Consider the following 25,998-nt stretch of genomic DNA (forward strand, 5'->3'; position numbering starts at 1 on the left):
AAAGATTTATAAAAATTTGGTGAGCCGAATCTGAGTAACATGGTGAATTCGGTTAGTTCCCAATAGGCCGCACTAGTAATAAGTGGACTGTTCGGGATATAGGAAAATTTTCACCAACGGAATCAAAATTTCTAGGCGAATTCAGTGAGTTCCCAATGGGACATGCTTGTATGAGTTTGCTTTTCAATATCGAGCAACATTTTAAGGAACGGAATCTAAGTATCATGTTGAATTGAGTAGGTTCCCAATAGGATTCGCATGTAATAAGCTTGTTATTCAAGATAGAGCAACGTTTTAACGCACTGAAACACTGTTTCTTTGTGAATTCAGTTAGTTCCTAGTAGCCTGCTCTTGTAATATGTGTACTTTTAAAGATTTATAAAAATTTGGTGAGCCGAATCTGAGTAACATGGTGAATTCGGTTAGTTCCCAATAGGCCGCACTAGTAATAAGTGGACTGTTCGGGATATAGGAAAATTTTCACGAACGGAATCAAAATTTCTAGGCGAATTCAGTGAGTTCCCAATGGGACATGCTTGTATGAGTTTGCTTTTCAATATCGAGCAACATTTTAAGGAACGGAATCTAAGTATCATGTTGAATTGAGTAGGTTCCCAATAGGATTCGCATGTAATAAGCTTGTTATTCAAGATAGAGCAACGTTTTAACGCACTGAAACACTGTTTCTTTGTGAATTCAGTTAGTTCCTAGTAGCCTGCTCTTGTAATATGTGTACTTTTAAAGATTTATAAAAATTTGGTGAGCCGAATCTGAGTAACATGGTGAATTCGGTTAGTTCCCAATAGGCCGCAGTAGTAATAAGTGGATTGTTCGGGATATAGGAAAATTTTCACGAACGGAATCAAATATCTAGGCTAATTCAGTGAGTTCCCAATGGGACATGCTTGCATGAGTTTGCTTTTCATTATCGAGCAACATATTAAGGAACGGAATCTAAGTATCATGTTGAATTGAGTAGGTTCCCAATAGGATTCGCATGTAATAAGTTTGTTATTCAAGATAGAGCAACGTTTTAACGCACTGAAACACTGTTTCTTTGTGAATTCAGTTAGTTCCTAGTAGCCTGCTCTTGTAATATGTGTACTTTTAAAGATTTATAAAAATTTGGTGAGCCGAATCTGAGTAACATGGTGAATTCGGTTAGTTCCCAATAGGCCGCACTAGTAATAAGTGGACTGTTCGGGATATAGGAAAATTTTCACGAACGGAATCAAAATTTCTAGGCGAATTCAGTGAGTTCCCAATGGGACATGCTTGTATGAGTTTGCTTTTCAATATCGAGCAACATTTTAAGGAACGGAATCTAAGTATCATGGTGAATTGAGTAGGTTCCCAATAGGATTCGCATGTAATAAGCTTGTTATTCAAGATAGAGCTACGTTTTAACGCACTGAAACACTGTTTCTTTGTGAATTCAGTTAGTTCCTAGTAGCCTGCTCTTGTAATATGTGTACTTTTAAAGATTTATAAAAATTTGGTGAGCCGAATCTGAGTAACATGGTGAATTCGGTTAGTTCCCAATAGGCCGCACTAGTAATAAGTGGACTGTTCGGGATATAGGAAAATTTTCACGAACGGAATCAAAATTTCTAGGCGAATTCAGTGAGTTCCCAATGGGACATGCTTGTATGAGTTTGCTTTTCAATATCGAGCAACATTTTAAGGAACGGAATCTAAGTATCATGTTGAATTGAGTAGGTTCCCAATAGGATTCGCATGTAATAAGCTTGTTATTCAAGATAGAGCAACGTTTTAACGCACTGAAACACTGTTTCTTTGTGAATTCAGTTAGTTCCTAGTAGCCTGCTCTTGTAATATGTGTACTTTTAAAGATTTATAAAAATTGGGTGAGCCGAATCTGAGTAACATGGTGAATTCGGTTAGTTCCCAATAGGCCGCACTAGTAATAAGTGGACTGTTCGTGATATAGGAAAATTTTCACGAACGGAATCAAAATTTCTAGGCGAATTCAGTGAGTTCCCAATGGGACATGCTTGTATGAGTTTGCTTTTCAATATCGAGCAACATTTTAAGGAACGGAATCTAAGTATCATGTTGAATTGAGTAGGTTCCCAATAGGATTCGCATGTAATAAGCTTGTTATTCAAGATAGAGCAACGTTTTAACGCACTGAAACACTGTTTCTTTGTGAATTCAGTTAGTTCCTAGTAGCCTGCTCTTGTAATATGTGTACTTTTAAAGATTTATAAAAATTTGGAGAGCCGAATCTGAGTAACATGGTGAATTCGGTTAGTTCCCAATAGGCCGCAGTAGTAATAAGTGGATTGTTCGGGATATAGGAAAATTTTCACGAACGGAATCAAATATCTAGGCTAATTCAGTGAGTTCCCAATGGGACATGCTTGCATGAGTTTGCTTTTCATTATCGAGCAACATATTAAGGAACGGAATCTAAGTATCATGTTGAATTGAGTAGGTTCCCAATAGGATTCGCATGTAATAAGTTTGTTATTCAAGACAGAGCAACGTTTTAACGCACTGAAACACTGTTTCTTTGTGAATTCAGTTAGTTCCTAGTAGCCTGCTCTTGTAATATGTGTACTTTTAAAGATTTATAAAAATTTGGTGAGCCGAATCTGAGTAACATGGTGAATTCGGTTAGTTCCCAATAGGCCGCACTAGTAATAAGTGGACTGTTCGGGATATAGGAAAATTTTCACGAACGGAATCAAAATTTCTAGGCGAATTCAGTGAGTTCCCAATGGGACATGCTTGTATGAGTTTGCTTTTCAATATCGAGCAACATTTTAAGGAACGGAATCTAAGTATCATGGTGAATTGAGTAGGTTCCCAATAGGATTCGCATGTAATAAGCTTGTTATTCAGGATAGAGCAACGTTTTAACGCACTGAAACACTGTTTCATTGTGAATTCAGTTAGTTCCTAGTAGCCTGCTCTTGTAATATGTGTACTTTTAAAGATTTATAAAAATTTGGTGAGCCGAATCTGAGTAACATGGTGAATTCGGTTAGTTCCCAATAGGCCGCACTAGTAATAAGTGGACTGTTCGGGATATAGGAAATTTTTCACGAACGGAATCAAAATTTCTAGGCGAATTCAGTGAGTTCCCAATGAGACATGCTTGTATGAGTTTGCTTTTCAATATCGAGCAACATTTTAAGGAACGGAATCTAAGTATCATGGTGAATTGAGTAGGTTCCCAATAGGATTCGCATGTAATAAGCTTGTTATTCAAGATAGAGCAACGTTTTAACGCACTGAAACACTGTTTCATTGTGAATTCAGTTAGTTCCTAGTAGCCTGCTCTTGTAATATGTGTACTTTTAAAGATTTATAAAAATTTGGTGAGCCGAATCTGAGTAACATGGTGAATTCGGTTAGTTCCCAATAGGCCGCACTAGTAATAAGTGGACTGTTCGGGATATAGGAAAATTTTCACGAACGGAATCAAAATTTCTAGGCGAATTCAGTGAGTTCCCAATGGGACATGCTTGTATGAGTTTGCTTTTCAATATCGAGCAACATTTTAAGGAACGGAATCTAAGTATCATGTTGAATTGAGTAGGTTCCCAATAGGATTCGCATGTAATAAGCTTGTTATTCAAGATAGAGCAACGTTTTAACGCACTGAAACACTGTTTCTTTGTGAATTCAGTTAGTTCCTAGTAGCCTGCTCTTGTAATATGTGTACTTTTAAAGATTTATAAAAATTTGGTGAGCCGAATCTGAGTAACATGGTGAATTCGGTTAGTTCCCAATAGGCCGCACTAGTAATAAGTGGACAGTTCGGGATATAGGAAAATTTTCACGAACGGAATCAAAATTTCTAGGCGAATTCAGTGAGTTCCCAATGGGACATGCTTGTATGAGTTTGCTTTTCAATATCGAGCAACATTTTAAGGAACGGAATCTAAGTATCATGGTGAATTGAGTAGGTTCCCAATAGGATTCGCATGTAATAAGCTTGTTATTCAAGATAGAGCTACGTTTTAACGCACTGAAACACTGTTTCTTTGTGAATTCAGTTAGTTCCTAGTAGCCTGCTCTTGTAATATGTGTACTTTTAAAGATTTATAAAAATTTGGTGAGCCGAATCTGAGTAACATGGTGAATTCGGTTAGTTCCCAATAGGCCGCACTAGTAATAAGTGGACTGTTCGGGATATAGGAAAATTTTCACGAACGGAATCAAAATTTCTAGGCGAATTCAGTGAGTTCCCAATGGGACATGCTTGTATGAGTTTGCTTTTCAATATCGAGCAACATTTTAAGGAACTGAATCTAAGTATCATGTTGAATTGAGTAGGTTCCCAATAGGATTCGCATGTAATAAGCTTGTTATTCAAGATAGAGCAACGTTTTAACGCACTGAAACACTGTTTCTTTGTGAATTCAGTTAGTTCCTAGTAGCCTGCTCTTGTAATATGTGTACTTTTAAAGATTTATAAAAATTTGGTGAGCCGAATCTGAGTAACATGGTGAATTCGGTTAGTTCCCAATAGGCCGCAGTAGTAATAAGTGGATTGTTCGGGATATAGGAAAATTTTCACGAACGGAATCAAATATCTAGGCTAATTCAGTGAGTTCCCAATGGGACATGCTTGCATGAGTTTGCTTTTCATTATCGAGCAACATATTAAGGAACGGAATCTAAGTATCATGTTGAATTGAGTAGGTTCCCAATAGGATTCGCATGTAATAAGTTTGTTATTCAAGATAGAGCAACGTTTTAACGCACTGAAACACTGTTTCTTTGTGAATTCAGTTAGTTCCTAGTAGCCTGCTCTTGTAATATGTGTACTTTTAAAGATTTATAAAAATTTGGTGAGCCGAATCTGAGTAACATGGTGAATTCGGTTAGTTCCCAATAGGCCGCACTAGTAATAAGTGGACTGTTCGGGATATAGGAAAATTTTCACGAACGGAATCAAAATTTCTAGGCGAATTCAGTGAGTTCCCAATGGGACATGCTTGTATGAGTTTGCTTTTCAATATCGAGCAACATTTTAAGGAACGGAATCTAAGTATCATGGTGAATTGAGTAGGTTCCCAATAGGATTCGCATGTAATAAGCTTGTTATTCAAGATAGAGCAACGTTTTAACGCACTGAAACACTGTTTCATTGTGAATTCAGTTAGTTCCTAGTAGCCTGCTCTTGTAATATGTGTACTTTTAAAGATTTATAAAAATTTGGTGAGCCGAATCTGAGTAACATGGTGAATTCGGTTAGTTCCCAATAGGCCGCACTAGTAATAAGTGGACTGTTCGGGATATAGGAAAATTTTCACGAACGGAATCAAAATTTCTAGGCGAATTCAGTGAGTTCCCAATGGGACATGCTTGTATGAGTTTGCTTTTCAATATCGAGCAACATTTTAAGGAACGGAATCTAAGTATCATGGTGAATTGAGTAGGTTCCCAATAGGATTCGCATGTAATAAGCTTGTTATTCAAGATAGAGCAACGTTTTAACGCACTGAAACACTGTTTCATTGTGAATTCAGTTAGTTCCTAGTAGCCTGCTCTTGTAATATGTGTACTTTTAAAGATTTATAAAAATTTGGTGAGCCGAATCTGAGTAACATGGTGAATTCGGTTAGTTCCCAATAGGCCGCACTAGTAATAAGTGGACTGTTCGGGATATAGGAAAATTTTCACGAACGGAATCAAAATTTCTAGGCGAATTCAGTGAGTTCCCAATGGGACATGCTTGTATGAGTTTGCTTTTCAATATCGAGCAACATTTTAAGGAACGGAATCTAAGTATCATGTTGAATTGAGTAGGTTCCCAATAGGATTCGCATGTAATAAGCTTGTTATTCAAGATAGAGCAACGTTTTAACGCACTGAAACACTGTTTCTTTGTGAATTCAGTTAGTTCCTAGTAGCCTGCTCTTGTAATATGTGTACTTTTAAAGATTTATAAAAATTTGGTGAGCCGAATCTGAGTAACATGGTGAATTCGGTTAGTTCCCAATAGGCCGCACTAGTAATAAGTGGACAGTTCGGGATATAGGAAAATTTTCACGAACGGAATCAAAATTTCTAGGCGAATTGGGTGAGTTCCCAATGGGACATGCTTGTATGAGTTTGCTTTTCAATATCGAGCAACATTTTAAGGAACGGAATCTAAGTATCATGGTGAATTGAGTAGGTTCCCAATAGGATTCGCATGTAATAACCTTGTTATTCAAGATAGAGCAACGTTTTAACGCACTGAAACACTGTTTCTTTGTGAACTCAGTTAGTTCCTAGTAGCCTGCTCTTGTAATATGTGTACTTTTAAAGATTTATAAAAATTTGGTGAGCCGAATCTGAGTAACATGGTGAATTCGGTTAGTTCCCAATAGGCCGCACTAGTAATAAGTGGACTGTTCGGGATATAGGAAAATTTTCACGAACGGAATCAAAATTTCTAGGCGAATTCAGTGAGTTCCCAATGGGACATGCTTGTATGAGTTTGCTTTTCAATATCGAGCAACATTTTAAGGAACGGAATCTAAGTATCATGTTGAATTGAGTAGGTTCCCAATAGGATTCGCATGTAATAAGCTTGTTATTCAAGATAGAGCAACGTTTTAACGCACTGAAACACTGTTTCATTGTGAATTCAGTTAGTTCCTAGTAGCCTGCTCTTGTAATATGTGTACTTTTAAAGATTTATAAAAATTTGGTGAGCCGAATCTGAGTAACATGGTGAATTCGGTTAGTTCCCAATAGGCCGCACTAGTAATAAGTGGACTGTTCGGGATATAGGAAAATTTTCACGAACGGAATCAAAATTTCTAGGCGAATTCAGTGAGTTCCCAATGGGACATGCTTGTATGAGTTTGCTTTTCAATATCGAGCAACATTTTAAGGAACGGAATCTAAGTATCATGTTGAATTGAGTAGGTTCCCAATAGGATTCGCATGTAATAAGCTTGTTATTCAAGATAGAGCAACGTTTTAACGCACTGAAACACTGTTTCATTGTGAATTCAGTTAGTTCCTAGTAGCCTGCTCTTGTAATATGTGTACTTTTAAAGATTTATAAAAATTTGGTGAGCCGAATCTGAGTAACATGGTGAATTCGGTTAGTTCCCAATAGGCCGCACTAGTAATAAGTGGACTGTTCGGGATATAGGAAAATTTTCACGAACGGAATCAAAATTTCTAGGCGAATTCAGTGAGTTCCCAATGGGACATGCTTGTATGAGTTTGCTTTTCAATATCGAGCAACATTTTAAGGAACGGAATCTAAGTATCATGGTGAATTGAGTAGGTTCCCAATAGGATTCGCATGTAATAAGCTTGTTATTCAAGATAGAGCAACGTTTTAACGCACTGAAACACTGTTTCATTGTGAATTCAGTTAGTTCCTAGTAGCCTGCTCTTGTAATATGTGTACTTTTAAAGATTTATAAAAATTTGGTGAGCCGAATCTGAGTAACATGGTGAATTCGGTTAGTTCCCAATAGGCCGCACTAGTAATAAGTGGACTGTTCGGGATATAGGAAAATTTTCACGAACGGAATCAAAATTTCTAGGCGAATTCAGTGAGTTCCCAATGGGACATGCTTGTATGAGTTTGCTTTTCAATATCGAGCAACATTTTAAGGAACGGAATCTAAGTATCATGTTGAATTGAGTAGGTTCCCAATAGGATTCGCATGTAATAAGCTTGTTATTCAAGATAGAGCAACGTTTTAACGCACTGAAACACTGTTTGTTTGTGAATTCAGTTAGTTCCTAGTAGCCTGCTCTTGTAATATGTGTACTTTTAAAGATTTATAAAAATTTGGTGAGCCGAATCTGAGTAACATGGTGAATTCGGTTAGTTCCCAATAGGCCGCACTAGTAATAAGTGGACAGTTCGGGATATAGGAAAATTTTCACGAACGGAATCAAAATTTCTAGGCGAATTGGGTGAGTTCCCAATGGGACATGCTTGTATGAGTTTGCTTTTCAATATCGAGCAACATTTTAAGGAACGGAATCTAAGTATCATGGTGAATTGAGTAGGTTCCCAATAGGATTCGCATGTAATAAGCTTGTTATTCAAGATAGAGCAACGTTTTAACGCACTGAAACACTGTTTCTTTGTGAACTCAGTTAGTTCCTAGTAGCCTGCTCTTGTAATATGTGTACTTTTAAAGATTTATAAAAATTTGGTTAGCCGAATCTGAGTAACATGGTGAATTCGGTTAGTTCCCAATAGGCCGCACTAGTAATAAGTGGACTGTTCGGGATATAGGAAAATTTTCACGAACGGAATCAAAATTTCTAGGCGAATTCAGTGAGTTCCCAATGGGACATGCTTGTATGAGTTTGCTTTTCAATATCGAGCAACATTTTAAGGAACGGAATCTAAGTATCATGTTGAATTGAGTAGGTTCCCAATAGGATTCGCATGTAATAAGCTTGTTATTCAAGAGAGAACAACGTTTTAACGCACTGAAACACTGTTTCTTTGTGAATTCAGTTAGTTCCTAGTAGCCTGCTCTTGTAATATGTGTACTTTTAAAGATTTATAAAAATTTGGTGAGCCGAATCTGAGTAACATGGTGAATTCGGTTAGTTCCCAATAGGCCGCACTAGTAATAAGTGGACAGTTCGGGATATAGGAAAATTTTCACGAACGGAATCAAAATTTCTAGGCGAATTCAGTGAGTTCCCAATGGGACATGCTTGTATGAGTTTGCTTTTCAATATCGAGCAACATTTTAAGGAACGGAATCTAAGTATCATGGTGAATTGAGTAGGTTCCCAATAGGATTCGCATGTAATAAGCTTGTTATTCAAGAGAGAGCAACGTTTTAACGCACTGAAACACTGTTTCTTTGTGAATTCAGTTAGTTCCTAGTAGCCTGCTCTTGTAATATGTGTACTTTTAAAGATTTATAAAAATTTGGTGAGCCGAATCTGAGTAACATGGTGAATTCGGTTAGTTCCCAATAGGCCGCACTAGTAATAAGTGGACAGTTCGGGATATAGGAAAATTTTCACGAACGGAATCAAAATTTCTAGGCGAATTCAGTGAGTTCCCAATGGGACATGCTTGTATGAGTTTGCTTTTCAATATCGAGCAACATTTTAAGGAACGGAATCTAAGTATCATGGTGAATTGAGTAGGTTCCCAATAGGATTCGCATGTAATAAGCTTGTTATTCAAGATAGAGCAACGTTTTAACGCACTGAAACACTGTTTCTTTGTGAACTCAGTTAGTTCCTAGTAGCCTGCTCTTGTAATATGTGTACTTTTAAAGATTTATAAAAATTTGGTGAGCCGAATCTGAGTAACATGGTGAATTCGGTTAGTTCCCAATAGGCCGCACTAGTAATAAGTGGACTGTTCGGGATATAGGAAAATTTTCACGAACGGAATCAAAATTTCTAGGCGAATTCAGTGAGTTCCCAATGGGACATGCTTGTATGAGTTTGCTTTTCAATATCGAGCAACATTTTAAGGAACGGAATCTAAGTATCATGGTGAATTGAGTAGGTTCCCAATAGGATTCGCATGTAATAAGCTTGTTATTCAAGATAGAGCAACGTTTTAACGCACTGAAACACTGTTTCATTGTGAATTCAGTTAGTTCCTAGTAGCCTGCTCTTGTAATATGTGTACTTTTAAAGATTTATAAAAATTTGGTGAGCCGAATCTGAGTAACATGGTGAATTCGGTTAGTTCCCAATAGGCCGCACTAGTAATAAGTGGACTGTTCGGGATATAGGAAAATTTTCACGAACGGAATCAAAATTTCTAGGCGAATTCAGTGAGTTCCCAATGAGACATGCTTGTATGAGTTTGCTTTTCAATATCGAGCAACATTTTAAGGAACGGAATCTAAGTATCATGGTGAATTGAGTAGGTTCCCAATAGGATTCGCATGTAATAAGCTTGTTATTCAAGATAGAGCAACGTTTTAACGCACTGAAACACTGTTTCATTGTGAATTCAGTTAGTTCCTAGTAGCCTGCTCTTGTAATATGTGTACTTTTAAAGATTTATAAAAATTTGGTGAGCCGAATCTGAGTAACATGGTGAATTCGGTTAGTTCCCAATAGGCCGCACTAGTAATAAGTGGACTGTTCGGGATATAGGAAAATTTTCACGAACGGAATCAAAATTTCTAGGCGAATTCAGTGAGTTCCCAATGGGACATGCTTGTATGAGTTTGCTTTTCAATATCGAGCAACATTTTAAGGAACGGAATCTAAGTATCATGTTGAATTGAGTAGGTTCCCAATAGGATTCGCATGTAATAAGCTTGTTATTCAAGATAGAGCAACGTTTTAACGCACTGAAACACTGTTTCTTTGTGAATTCAGTTAGTTCCTAGTAGCCTGCTCTTGTAATATGTGTACTTTTAAAGATTTATAAAAATTTGGTGAGCCGAATCTGAGTAACATGGTGAATTCGGTTAGTTCCCAATAGGCCGCACTAGTAATAAGTGGACAGTTCGGGATATAGGAAAATTTTCACGAACGGAATCAAAATTTCTAGGCGAATTCAGTGAGTTCCCAATGGGACATGCTTGTATGAGTTTGCTTTTCAATATCGAGCAACATTTTAAGGAACGGAATCTAAGTATCATGGTGAATTGAGTAGGTTCCCAATAGGATTCGCATGTAATAAGCTTGTTATTCAAGATAGAGCTACGTTTTAACGCACTGAAACACTGTTTCTTTGTGAATTCAGTTAGTTCCTAGTAGCCTGCTCTTGTAATATGTGTACTTTTAAAGATTTATAAAAATTTGGTGAGCCGAATCTGAGTAACATGGTGAATTCGGTTAGTTCCCAATAGGCCGCACTAGTAATAAGTGGACTGTTCGGGATATAGGAAAATTTTCACGAACGGAATCAAAATTTCTAGGCGAATTCAGTGAGTTCCCAATGGGACATGCTTGTATGAGTTTGCTTTTCAATATCGAGCAACATTTTAAGGAACGGAATCTAAGTATCATGTTGAATTGAGTAGGTTCCCAATAGGATTCGCATGTAATAAGCTTGTTATTCAAGATAGAGCAACGTTTTAACGCACTGAAACACTGTTTCTTTGTGAATTCAGTTAGTTCCTAGTAGCCTGCTCTTGTAATATGTGTACTTTTAAAGATTTATAAAAATTTGGTGAGCCGAATCTGAGTAACATGGTGAATTCGGTTAGTTCCCAATAGGCCGCAGTAGTAATAAGTGGATTGTTCGGGATATAGGAAAATTTTCACGAACGGAATCAAATATCTAGGCTAATTCAGTGAGTTCCCAATGGGACATGCTTGCATGAGTTTGCTTTTCATTATCGAGCAACATATTAAGGAACGGAATCTAAGTATCATGTTGAATTGAGTAGGTTCCCAATAGGATTCGCATGTAATAAGTTTGTTATTCAAGATAGAGCAACGTTTTAACGCACTGAAACACTGTTTCTTTGTGAATTCAGTTAGTTTCTAGTAGCCTGCTCTTGTAATATGTGTACTTTTAAAGATTTATAAAAATTTGGTGAGCCGAATCTGAGTAACATGGTGAATTCGGTTAGTTCCCAATAGGCCGCACTAGTAATAAGTGGACTGTTCGGGATATAGGAAAATTTTCACGAACGGAATCAAAATTTCTAGGCGAATTCAGTGAGTTCCCAATGGGACATGCTTGTATGAGTTTGCTTTTCAATATCGAGCAACATTTTAAGGAACGGAATCTAAGTATCATGGTGAATTGAGTAGGTTCCCAATAGGATTCGCATGTAATAAGCTTGTTATTCAAGATAGAGCAACGTTTTAACGCACTGAAACACTGTTTCATTGTGAATTCAGTTAGTTCCTAGTAGCCTGCTCTTGTAATATGTGTACTTTTAAAGATTTATAAAAATTTGGTGAGCCGAATCTGAGTAACATGGTGAATTCGGTTAGTTCCCAATAGGCCGCACTAGTAATAAGTGGACTGTTCGGGATATAGGAAAATTTTCACGAACGGAATCAAAATTTCTAGGCGAATTCAGTGAGTTCCCAATGGGACATGCTTGTATGAGTTTGCTTTTCAATATCGAGCAACATTTTAAGGAACGGAATCTAAGTATCATGGTGAATTGAGTAGGTTCCCAATAGGATTCGCATGTAATAAGCTTGTTATTCAAGATAGAGCAACGTTTTAACGCACTGAAACACTGTTTCATTGTGAATTCAGTTAGTTCCTAGTAGCCTGCTCTTGTAATATGTGTACTTTTAAAGATTTATAAAAATTTGGTGAGCCGAATCTGAGTAACATGGTGAATTCGGTTAGTTCCCAATAGGCCGCACTAGTAATAAGTGGACTGTTCGGGATATAGGAAAATTTTCACGAACGGAATCAAAATTTCTAGGCGAATTCAGTGAGTTCCCAATGGGACATGCTTGTATGAGTTTGCTTTTCAATATCGAGCAACATTTTAAGGAACGGAATCTAAGTATCATGTTGAATTGAGTAGGTTCCCAATAGGATTCGCATGTAATAAGCTTGTTATTCAAGATAGAGCAACGTTTTAACGCACTGAAACACTGTTTCTTTGTGAATTCAGTTAGTTCCTAGTAGCCTGCTCTTGTAATATGTGTACTTTTAAAGATTTATAAAAATTTGGTGAGCCGAATCTGAGTAACATGGTGAATTCGGTTAGTTCCCAATAGGCCGCACTAGTAATAAGTGGACAGTTCGGGATATAGGAAAATTTTCACGAACGGAATCAAAATTTCTAGGCGAATTGGGTGAGTTCCCAATGGGACATGCTTGTATGAGTTTGCTTTTCAATATCGAGCAACATTTTAAGGAACGGAATCTAAGTATCATGGTGAATTGAGTAGGTTCCCAATAGGATTCGCATGTAATAACCTTGTTATTCAAGATAGAGCAACGTTTTAACGCACTGAAACACTGTTTCTTTGTGAACTCAGTTAGTTCCTAGTAGCCTGCTCTTGTAATATGTGTACTTTTAAAGATTTATAAAAATTGGTGAGCCGAATCTGAGTAACATGGTGAATTCGGTTAGTTCCCAATAGGCCGCACTAGTAATAAGTGGACTGTTCGGGATATAGGAAAATTTTCACGAACGGAATCAAAATTTCTAGGCGAATTCAGTGAGTTCCCAATGGGACATGCTTGTATGAGTTTGCTTTTCAATATCGAGCAACATTTTAAGGAACGGAATCTAAGTATCATGTTGAATTGAGTAGGTTCCCAATAGGATTCGCATGTAATAAGCTTGTTATTCAAGATAGAGCAACGTTTTAACGCACTGAAACACTGTTTCATTGTGAATTCAGTTAGTTCCTAGTAGCCTGCTCTTGTAATATGTGTACTTTTAAAGATTTATAAAAATTTGGTGAGCCGAATCTGAGTAACATGGTGAATTCGGTTAGTTCCCAATAGGCCGCACTAGTAATAAGTGGACTGTTCGGGATATAGGAAAATTTTCACGAACGGAATCAAAATTTCTAGGCGAATTCAGTGAGTTCCCAATGGGACATGCTTGTATGAGTTTGCTTTTCAATATCGAGCAACATTTTAAGGAACGGAATCTAAGTATCATGGTGAATTGAGTAGGTTCCCAATAGGATTCGCATGTAATAAGCTTGTTATTCAAGAGAGAGCAACGTTTTAACGCACTGAAACACTGTTTCTTTGTGAATTCAGTTAGTTCCTAGTAGCCTGCTCTTGTAATATGTGTACTTTTAAAGATTTATAAAAATTTGTTGAGCCGAATCTGAGTAACATGGTGAATTCGGTTAGTTCCCAATAGGCCGCACTAGTAATAAGTGGACAGTTCGGGATATAGGAAAATTTTCACGAACGGAATCAAAATTTCTAGGCGAATTCAGTGAGTTCCCAATGGGACATGCTTGTATGAGTTTGCTTTTCAATATCGAGCAACATTTTAAGGAACGGAATCTAAGTATCATGGTGAATTGAGTAGGTTCCCAATAGGATTCGCATGTAATAAGCTTGTTATTCAAGAGAGAGCAACGTTTTAACGCACTGAAACACTGTTTCTTTGTGAATTCAGTTAGTTCATAGTAGCCTGCTCTTGTAATATGTGTACTTTTAAAGATTTATAAAAATTTGGTGAGCCGAATCTGAGTAACATGGTGAATTCGGTTAGTTCCCAATAGGCCGCACTAGTAATAAGTGGACAGTTCGGGATATAGGAAAATTTTCACGAACGGAATCAAAATTTCTAGGCGAATTCAGTGAGTTCCCAATGGGACATGCTTGTATGAGTTTGCTTTTCAATATCGAGCAACATTTTAAGGAACGGAATCTAAGTATCATGGTGAATTGAGTAGGTTCCCAATAGGATTCGCATGTAATAAGCTTGTTATTCAAGATAGAGCAACGTTTTAACGCACTGAAACACTGTTTCTTTGTGAACTCAGTTAGTTCCTAGTAGCCTGCTCTTGTAATATGTGTACTTTTAAAGATTTATAAAAATTTGGTGAGCCGAATCTGAGTAACATGGTGAATTCGGTTAGTTCCCAATAGGCCGCACTAGTAATAAGTGGACTGTTCGGGATATAGGAAAATTTTCACGAACGGAATCAAAATTTCTAGGCGAATTCAGTGAGTTCCCAATGGGACATGCTTGTATGAGTTTGCTTTTCAATATCGAGCAACATTTTAAGGAACGGAATCTAAGTATCATGGTGAATTGAGTAGGTTCCCAATAGGATTCGCATGTAATAAGCTTGTTATTCAAGAGAGAGCAACGTTTTAACGCACTGAAACACTGTTTCTTTGTGAATTCAGTTAGTTCCTAGTAGCCTGCTCTTGTAATATGTGTACTTTTAAAGATTTATAAAAATTTGGTGAGCCGAATCTGAGTAACATGGTGAATTCGGTTAGTTCCCAATAGGCCGCACTAGTAATAAGTGGACTGTTCGGGATATAGGAAAATTTTCACGAACGGAATCAAAATTTCTAGGCGAATTCACTGAGTTCCCAATGGGACATGCTTGTATGAGTTTGCTTTTCAATATCGAGCAACATTTTAAGGAACGGAATCTAAGTATCATGTTGAATTGAGTAGGTTCCCAATAGGATTCGCATGTAATAAGCTTGTTATTCAAGAGAGAGCAACGTTTTAACGCACTGAAACACTGTTTCTTTGTGAATTCAGTTAGTTCCTAGTAGCCTGCTCTTGTAATATGTGTACTTTTAAAGATTTATAAAAATTTGGTGAGCCGAATCTGAGTAACATGGTGAATTCGGTTAGTTCCCAATAGGCCGCACTAGTAATAAGTGGACAGTTCGGGATATAGGAAAATTTTCACGAACGGAATCAAAATTTCTAGGCGAATTCAGTGAGTTCCCAATGGGACATGCTTGTATGAGTTTGCTTTTCAATATCGAGCAACATTTTAAGGAACGGAATCTAAGTATCATGGTGAATTGAGTAGGTTCCCAATAGGATTCGCATGTAATAAGCTTGTTATTCAAGATAGAGCAACGTTTTAACGCACTGAAACACTGTTTCTTTGTGAACTCAGTTAGTTCCTAGTAGCCTGCTCTTGTAATATGTGTACTTTTAAAGATTTATAAAAATTTGGTGAGCCGAATCTGAGTAACATGGTGAATTCGGTTAGTTCCCAATAGGCCGCACTAGTAATAAGTGGACTGTTCGGGATATAGGAAAATTTTCACGAACGGAATCAAAATTTCTAGGCGAATTCAGTGAGTTCCCAATGGGACATGCTTGTATGAGTTTGCTTTTCAATATCGAGCAACATTTTAAGGAACGGAATCTAAGTATCATGGTGAATTGAGTAGGTTCCCAATAGGATTCGCATGTAATAAGCTTGTTATTCAAGATAGAGCAACGTTTTAACGCACTGAAACACTGTTTCATTGTGAATTCAGTTAGTTCCTAGTAGCCTGCTCTTGTAATATGTGTACTTTTAAAGATTTATAAAAATTTGGTGAGCCGAATCTGAGTAACATGGTGAATTCGGTTAGTTCCCAATAGGCCGCACTAGTAATAAGTGGACTGTTCGGGATATAGGAAAATTTTCACGAACGGAATCAAAATTTCTAGGCGAATTCAGTGAGTTCCCAATGGGACATGCTTGTATGAGTTTGCTTTTCAATATCGAGCAACATTTTAAGGAACGGAATCTAAGTATCATGGTGAATTGAGTAGGTTCCCAATAGGATTCGCATGTAATAAGCTTGTTATTCAAGATAGAGCAACGTTTTAACGCACTGAAACACTGTTTCATTGTGAATTCAGTTAGTTCCTAGTAGCCTGCTCTTGTAATATGTGTACTTTTAAAGATTTATAAAAATTTGGTGAGCCGAATCTGAGTAACATGGTGAATTCGGTTAGTTCCCAATAGGCCGCACTAGTAATAAGTGGACAGTTCGGGATATAGGAAAATTTTCACGAACGGAATCAAAATTTCTAGGCGAATTCAGTGAGTTCCCAATGGGACATGCTTGTATGAGTTTGCTTTTCAATATCGAGCAACATTTTAAGGAACGGAATCTAAGTATCATGTTGAATTGAGTAGGTTCCCAATAGGATTCGCATGTAATAAGCTTGTTATTCAAGATAGAGCAACGTTTTAACGCACTGAAACACTGTTTCTTTGTGAATTCAGTTAGTTCCTAGTAGCCTGCTCTTGTAATATGTGTACTTTTAAAGATTTATAAAAATTTGGTGAGCCGAATCTGAGTAACATGGTGAATTCGGTTAGTTCCCAATAGGCCGCACTAGTAATAAGTGGACTGTTCGGGATATAGGAAAATTTTCACGAACGGAATCAAAATTTCTAGGCGAATTCAGTGAGTTCCCAATGGGACATGCTTGTATGAGTATGCTTTTCAATATCGAGCAACATTTTAAGGAACGGAATCTAAGTATCATGTTGAATTGAGTAGGTTCCCAATAGGATTCGCATGTAATAAGCTTGTTATTCAAGATAGAGCAACGTTTTAACGCACTGAAACACTGTTTCTTTGTGAATTCAGTTAGTTCATAGTAGCCTGCTCTTGTAATATGTGTACTTTTAAAGATTTATAAAAATTTGGTGAGCCGAATCTGAGTAACATGGTGAATTCGGTTAGTTCCCAATAGGCCGCACTAGTAATAAGTGGACTGTTCGGGATATAGGAAAATTTTCACGAACGGAATCAAAATTTCTAGGCGAATTCAGTGAGTTCCCAATGGGACATGCTTGTATGAGTTTGCTTTTCAATATCGAGCAACATTTTAAGGAACGGAATCTAAGTATCATGTTGAATTGAGTAGGTTCCCAATAGGATTCGCATGTAATAAGCTTGTTATTCAAGATAGAGCAACGTTTTAACGCACTGAAACACTGTTTCTTTGTGAATTCAGTTAGTTCCTAGTAGCCTGCTCTTGTAATATGTGTACTTTTAAAGATTTATAAAAATTTGTTGAGCCGAATCTGAGTAACATGGTGAATTCGGTTAGTTCCCAATAGGCCGCACTAGTAATAAGTGGACTGTTCGGGATATAGGAAAATTTTCACGAACGGAATCAAAATTTCTAGGCGAATTCAGTGAGTTCCCAATGGGACATGCTTGTATGAGTTTGCTTTTCAATATCGAGCAACATTTTAAGGAACGGAATCTAAGTATCATGGTGAATTGAGTAGGTTCCCAATAGGATTCGCATGTAATAAGCTTGTTATTCAAGATAGAGCAACGTTTTAACGCACTGAAACACTGTTTCATTGTGAATTCAGTTAGTTCCTAGTAGCCTGCTCTTGTAATATGTGTACTTTTAAAGATTTATAAAAATTTGGTGAGCCGAATCTGAGTAACATGGTGAATTCGGTTAGTTCCCAATAGGCCGCACTAGTAATAAGTGGACTGTTCGGGATATAGGAAAATTTTCACGAACGGAATCAAAATTTCTAGGCGAATTCAGTGAGTTCCCAATGGGACATGCTTGTATGAGTTTGCTTTTCAATATCGAGCAACATTTTAAGGAACGGAATCTAAGTATCATGGTGAATTGAGTAGGTTCCCAATAGGATTCGCATGTAATAAGCTTGTTATTCAAGATAGAGCAACGTTTTAACGCACTGAAACACTGTTTCATTGTGAATTCAGTTAGTTCCTAGTAGCCTGCTCTTGTAATATGTGTACTTTTAAAGATTTATAAAAATTTGGTGAGCCGAATCTGAGTAACATGGTGAATTCGGTTAGTTCCCAATAGGCCGCACTAGTAATAAGTGGACTGTTCGGGATATAGGAAAATTTTCACGAACGGAATCAAAATTTCTAGGCGAATTCAGTGAGTTCCCAATGGGACATGCTTGTATGAGTTTGCTTTTCAATATCGAGCAACATTTTAAGGAACGGAATCTAAGTATCATGGTGAATTGAGTAGGTTCCCAATAGGATTCGCATGTAATAAGCTTGTTATTCAAGATAGAGCAACGTTTTAACGCACTGAAACACTGTTTCTTTGTGAATTCAGTTAGTTCCTAGTAGCCTGCTCTTGTAATATGTGTACTTTTAAAGATTTATAAAAATTTGGTGAGCCGAATCTGAGTAACATGGTGAATTCGGTTAGTTCCCAATAGGCCGCACTAGTAATAAGTGGACTGTTCGGGATATAGGAAAATTTTCACGAACGGAATCAAAATTTCTAGGCGAATTCAGTGAGTTCCCAATGGGACATGCTTGTATGAGTTTGCTTTTCAATATCGAGCAACATTTTAAGGAACGGAATCTAAGTATCATGTTGAATTGAGTAGGTTCCCAATAGGATTCGCATGTAATAAGCTTGTTATTCAAGATAGAGCAACGTTTTAACGCACTGAAACACTGTTTCTTTGTGAATTCAGTTAGTTCATAGTAGCCTGCTCTTGTAATATGTGTACTTATAAAGATTTATAAAAATTTGGTGAGCCGAATCTGAGTAACATGGTGAATTCGGTTAGTTCCCAATAGGCCGCACTAGTAATAAGTGGACTGTTCGGGATATAGGAAAATTTTCACGAACGGAATCAAAATTTCTAGGCGAATTCAGTGAGTTCCCAATGGGACATGCTTGTATGAGTTTGCTTTTCAATATCGAGCAACATTTTAAGGAACGGAATCTAAGTATCATGTTGAATTGAGTAGGTTCCCAATAGGATTCGCATGTAATAAGCTTGTTATTCAAGATAGAGCAACGTTTTAACGCACTGAAACACTGTTTCTTTGTGAATTCAGTTAGTTCCTAGTAGCCTGCTCTTGTAATATGTGTACTTTTAAAGATTTATAAAAATTTGGTGAGCCGAATCTGAGTAACATGGTGAATTCGGTTAGTTCCCAATAGGCCGCAGTAGTAATAAGTGGATTGTTCGGGATATAGGAAAATTTTCACGAACGGAATCAAATATCTAGGCTAATTCAGTGAGATCCCAATGGGACATGCTTGCATGAGTTTGCTTTTCATTATCGAGCAACATATTAAGGAACGGAATCTAAGTATCATGTTGAATTGAGTAGGTTCCCAATAGGATTCGCATGTAATAAGTTTGTTATTCAAGATAGAGCAACGTTTTAACGCACTGAAACACTGTTTCTTTGTGAATTCAGTTAGTTCCTAGTAGCCTGCTCTTGTAATATGTGTACTTTTAAAGATTTATAAAAATTGGGTGAGCCGAATCTGAGTAACATGGTGAATTCGGTTAGTTCCCAATAGGCCGCACTAGTAATAAGTGGACTGTTCGGGATATAGGAAAATTTTCACGAACGGAATCAAAATTTCTAGGCGAATTCAGTGAGTTCCCAATGGGACATGCTTGTATGAGTTTGCTTTTCAATATCGAGCAACATTTTAAGGAACGGAATCTAAGTATCATGGTGAATTGAGTAGGTTCCCAATAGGATTCGCATGTAATAAGCTTGTTATTCAAGATAGAGCAACGTTTTAACGCACTGAAACACTGTTTCTTTGTGAACTCAGTTAGTTCCTAGTAGCCTGCTCTTGTAATATGTGTACTTTTAAAGATTTATAAAAATTTGGTGAGCCGAATCTGAGTAACATGGTGAATTCGGTTAGTTCCCAATAGGCCGCACTAGTAATAAGTGGACAGTTCGGGATATAGGAAAATTTTCACGAACGGAATCAAAATTTCTAGGCGAATTCAGTGAGTTCCCAATGGGACATGCTTGTATGAGTTTGCTTTTCAATATCGAGCAACATTTTAAGGAACGGAATCTAAGTATCATGGTGAATTGAGTAGGTTCCCAATAGGATTCGCATGTAATAAGCTTGTTATTCAAGATAGAGCAACGTTTTAACGCACTGAAACACTGTTTCTTTGTGAACTCAGTTAGTTCCTAGTAGCCTGCTCTTGTAATATGTGTACTTTTAAAGATTTATAAAAATTTGGTGAGCCGAATCTGAGTAACATGGTGAATTCGGTTAGTTCCCAATAGGCCGCACTAGTAATAAGTGGACTGTTCGGGATATAGGAAAATTTTCACGAACGGAATCAAAATTTCTAGGCGAATTCAGTGAGTTCCCAATGGGACATGCTTGTATGAGTTTGCTTTTCAATATCGAGCAACATTTTAAGGAACGGAATCTAAGTATCATGTTGAATTGAGTAGGTTCCCAATAGGATTCGCATGTAATAAGCTTGTTATTCAAGATAGAGCAACGTTTTAACGCACTGAAACACTGTTTCTTTGTGAATTCAGTTAGTTCCTAGTAGCCTGCTCTTGTAATATGTGTACTTTTAAAGATTTATAAAAATTTGGTGAGCCGAATCTGAGTAACATGGTGAATTCGGTTAGTTCCCAATAGGCCGCACTAGTAATAAGTGGACAGTTCGGGATATAGGAAAATTTTCACGAACGGAATCAAAATTTCTAGGCGAATTCAGTGAGTTCCCAATGGGACATGCTTGTATGAGTTTGCTTTTCAATATCGAGCAACATTTTAAGGAACGGAATCTAAGTATCATGTTGAATTGAGTAGGTTCCCAATAGGATTCGCATGTAATAAGCTTGTTATTCAAGATAGAGCAACGTTTTAACGCACTGAAACACTGTTTCTTTGTGAATTCAGTTAGTTCCTAGTAGCCTGCTCTTGTAATATGTGTACTTTTAAAGATTTATAAAAATTTGGTGAGCCGAATCTGAGTAACATGGTGAATTCGGTTAGTTCCCAATAGGCCGCAGTAGTAATAAGTGGATTGTTCGGGATATAGGAAAATTTTCACGAACGGAATCAAATATCTAGGCTAATTCAGTGAGATCCCAATGGGACATGCTTGCATGAGTTTGCTTTTCATTATCGAGCAACATATTAAGGAACGGAATCTAAGTATCATGTTGAATTGAGTAGGTTCCCAATAGGATTCGCATGTAATAAGTTTGTTATTCAAGATAGAGCAACGTTTTAACGCACTGAAACACTGTTTCTTTGTGAATTCAGTTAGTTCCTAGTAGCCTGCTCTTGTAATATGTGTACTTTTAAAGATTTATAAAAATTGGGTGAGCCGAATCTGAGTAACATGGTGAATTCGGTTAGTTCCCAATAGGCCGCACTAGTAATAAGTGGACTGTTCGGGATATAGGAAAATTTTCACGAACGGAATCAAAATTTCTAGGCGAATTCAGTGAGTTCCCAATGGGACATGCTTGTATGAGTTTGCTTTTCAATATCGAGCAACATTTTAAGGAACGGAATCTAAGTATCATGGTGAATTGAGTAGGTTCCCAATAGGATTCGCATGTAATAAGCTTGTTATTCAAGATAGAGCAACGTTTTAACGCACTGAAACACTGTTTCTTTGTGAACTCAGTTAGTTCCTAGTAGCCTGCTCTTGTAATATGTGTACTTTTAAAGATTTATAAAAATTTGGTGAGCCGAATCTGAGTAACATGGTGAATTCGGTTAGTTCCCAATAGGCCGCACTAGTAATAAGTGGACAGTTCGGGATATAGGAAAATTTTCACGAACGGAATCAAAATTTCTAGGCGAATTCAGTGAGTTCCCAATGGGACATGCTTGTATGAGTTTGCTTTTCAATATCGAGCAACATTTTAAGGAACGGAATCTAAGTATCATGGTGAATTGGGTAGGTTCCCAATAGGATTCGCATGTAATAAGCTTGTTATTCAAGATAGAGCAACGTTTTAACGCACTGAAACACTGTTTCTTTGTGAATTCAGTTAGTTCCTAGTAGCCTGCTCTTGTAATATGTGTACTTTTAAAGATTTATAAAAATTTGGTGAGCCGAATCTGAGTAACATGGTGAATTCGGTTAGTTCCCAATAGGCCGCAGTAGTAATAAGTGGATTGTTCGGGATATAGGAAAATTTTCACGAACGGAATCAAATATCTAGGCTAATTCAGTGAGATCCCAATGGGACATGCTTGCATGAGTTTGCTTTTCATTATCGAGCAACATATTAAGGAACGGAATCTAAGTATCATGTTGAATTGAGTAGGTTCCCAATAGGATTCGCATGTAATAAGTTTGTTATTCAAGATAGAGCAACGTTTTAACGCACTGAAACACTGTTTCTTTGTGAATTCAGTTAGTTCCTAGTAGCCTGCTCTTGTAATATGTGTACTTTTAAAGATTTATAAAAATTGGGTGAGCCGAATCTGAGTAACATGGTGAATTCGGTTAGTTCCCAATAGGCCGCACTAGTAATAAGTGGACTGTTCGGGATATAGGAAAATTTTCACGAACGGAATCAAAATTTCTAGGCGAATTCAGTGAGTTCCCAATGGGACATGCTTGTATGAGTTTGCTTTTCAATATCGAGCAACATTTTAAGGAACGGAATCTAAGTATCATGGTGAATTGAGTAGGTTCCCAATAGGATTCGCATGTAATAAGCTTGTTATTCAAGATAGAGCAACGTTTTAACGCACTGAAACACTGTTTCTTTGTGAACTCAGTTAGTTCCTAGTAGCCTGCTCTTGTAATATGTGTACTTTTAAAGATTTATAAAAATTTGGTGAGCCGAATCTGAGTAACATGGTGAATTCGGTTAGTTCCCAATAGGCCGCACTAGTAATAAGTGGACAGTTCAGGATATAGGAAAATTTTCACGAACGGAATCAAAATTTCTAGGCGAATTCAGTGAGTTCCCAATGGGACATGCTTGTATGAGTTTGCTTTTCAATATCGAGCAACATTTTAAGGAACGGAATCTAAGTATCATGGTGAATTGAGTAGGTTCCCAGTAGGATTCGCATGTAATAAGCTTGTTATTCAAGATAGAGCAACGTTTTAACGCACTGAAACACTGTTTCTTTGTGAACTCAGTTAGTTCCTAGTAGCCTGCTCTTGTAATATGTGTACTTTTAAAGATTTATAAAAATTTGGTGAGCCGAATCTGAGTAACATGGTGAATTCGGTTAGTTCCCAATAGGCCGCACTAGTAATAAGTGGACTGTTCGGGATATAGGAAAATTTTCACGAACGGAATCAAAATTTCTAGGCGAATTCAGTGAGTTCCCAATGGGACATGCTTGTATGAGTTTGCTTTTCAATATCGAGCAACATTTTAAGGAACGGAATCTAAGTATCATGTTGAATTGAGTAGGTTCCCAATAGGATTCGCATGTAATAAGCTTGTTATTCAAGATAGAGCAACGTTTTAACGCACTGAAACACTGTTTCTTTGTGAATTCAGTTAGTTCCTAGTAGCCTGCTCTTGTAATATGTGTACTTTTAAAGATTTATAAAAATTTGGTGAGCCGAATCTGAGTAACATGGTGAATTCGGTTAGTTCCCAATAGGCCGCACTAGTAATAAGTGGACAGTTCGGGATATAGGAAAATTTTCACGAACGGAATCAAAATTTCTAGGCGAATTCAGTGAGTTCCCAATGGGACATGCTTGTATGAGTTTGCTTTTCAATATCGAGCAACATTTTAAGGAACGGAATCTAAGTATCATGTTGAATTGAGTAGGTTCCCAATAGGATTCGCATGTAATAAGCTTGTTATTCAAGATAGAGCAACGTTTTAACGCACTGAAACACTGTTTCTTTGTGAATTCAGTTAGTTCCTAGTAGCCTGCTCTTGTAATATGTGTACTTTTAAAGATTTATAAAAATTTGGTGAGCCGAATCTGAGTAACATGGTGAATTCGGTTAGTTCCCAATAGGCCGCAGTAGTAATAAGTGGATTGTTCGGGATATAGGAAAATTTTCACGAACGGAATCAAATATCTAGGCTAATTCAGTGAGATCCCAATGGGACATGCTTGCATGAGTTTGCTTTTCATTATCGAGCAACATATTAAGGAACGGAATCTAAGTATCATGTTGAATTGAGTAGGTTCCCAATAGGATTCGCATGTAATAAGTTTGTTATTCAAGATAGAGCAACGTTTTAACGCACTGAAACACTGTTTCTTTGTGAATTCAGTTAGTTCCTAGTAGCCTGCTCTTGTAATATGTGTACTTTTAAAGATTTATAAAAATTGGGTGAGCCGAATCTGAGTAACATGGTGAATTCGGTTAGTTCCCAATAGGCCGCACTAGTAATAAGTGGACTGTTCGGGATATAGGAAAATTTTCACGAACGGAATCAAAATTTCTAGGCGAATTCAGTGAGTTCCCAATGGGACATGCTTGTATGAGTTTGCTTTTCAATATCGAGCAACATTTTAAGGAACGGAATCTAAGTATCATGGTGAATTGAGTAGGTTCCCAATAGGATTCGCATGTAATAAGCTTGTTATTCAAGATAGAGCAACGTTTTAACGCACTGAAACACTGTTTCTTTGTGAACTCAGTTAGTTCCTAGTAGCCTGCTCTTGTAATATGTGTACTTTTAAAGATTTATAAAAATTTGGTGAGCCGAATCTGAGTAACATGGTGAATTCGGTTAGTTCCCAATAGGCCGCACTAGTAATAAGTGGACAGTTCGGGATATAGGAAAATTTTCACGAACGGAATCAAAATTTCTAGGCGAATTCAGTGAGTTCCCAATGGGACATGCTTGTATGAGTTTGCTTTTCAATATCGAGCAACATTTTAAGGAACGGAATCTAAGTATCATGGTGAATTGAGTAGGTTCCCAATAGGATTCGCATGTAATAAGCTTGTTATTCAAGATAGAGCAACGTTTTAACGCACTGAAACACTGTTTCTTTGTGAACTCAGTTAGTTCCTAGTAGCCTGCTCTTGTAATATGTGTACTTTTAAAGATTTATAAAAATTTGGTGAGCCGAATCTGAGTAACATGGTGAATTCGGTTAGTTCCCAATAGGCCGCACTAGTAATAAGTGGACTGTTCGGGATATAGGAAAATTTTCACGAACGGAATCAAAATTTCTAGGCGAATTCAGTGAGTTCCCAATGGGACATGCTTGTATGAGTTTGCTTTTCAATATCGAGCAACATTTTAAGGAACGGAATCTAAGTATCATGTTGAATTGAGTAGGTTCCCAATAGGATTCGCATGTAATAAGCTTGTTATTCAAGATAGAGCAACGTTTTAACGCACTGAAACACTGTTTCTTTGTGAATTCAGTTAGTTCCTAGTAGCCTGCTCTTGTAATATGTGTACTTTTAAAGATTTATAAAAATTTGGTGAGCCGAATCTGAGTAACATGGTGAATTCGGTTAGTTCCCAATAGGCCGCAGTAGTAATAAGTGGATTGTTCGGGATATAGGAAAATTTTCACGAACGGAATCAAATATCTAGGCTAATTCAGTGAGATCCCAATGGGACATGCTTGCATGAGTTTGCTTTTCATTATCGAGCAACATATTAAGGAACGGAATCTAAGTATCATGTTGAATTGAGTAGGTTCCCAATAGGATTCGCATGTAATAAGTTTGTTATTCAAGATAGAGCAACGTTTTAACGCACTGAAACACTGTTTCTTTGTGAATTCAGTTAGTTCCTAGTAGCCTGCTCTTGTAATATGTGTACTTTTAAAGATTTATAAAAATTGGGTGAGCCGAATCTGAGTAACATGGTGAATTAGGTTAGTTCCCAATAGGCCGCACTAGTAATAAGTGGACTGTTCGGGATATAGGAAAAT

Source organism: Rattus norvegicus, chromosome 17 (genome assembly GCF_036323735.1).
Source record: "Rattus norvegicus strain BN/NHsdMcwi chromosome 17, GRCr8, whole genome shotgun sequence".
Lineage (NCBI taxonomy): Eukaryota > Metazoa > Chordata > Mammalia > Rodentia > Muridae > Rattus > Rattus norvegicus.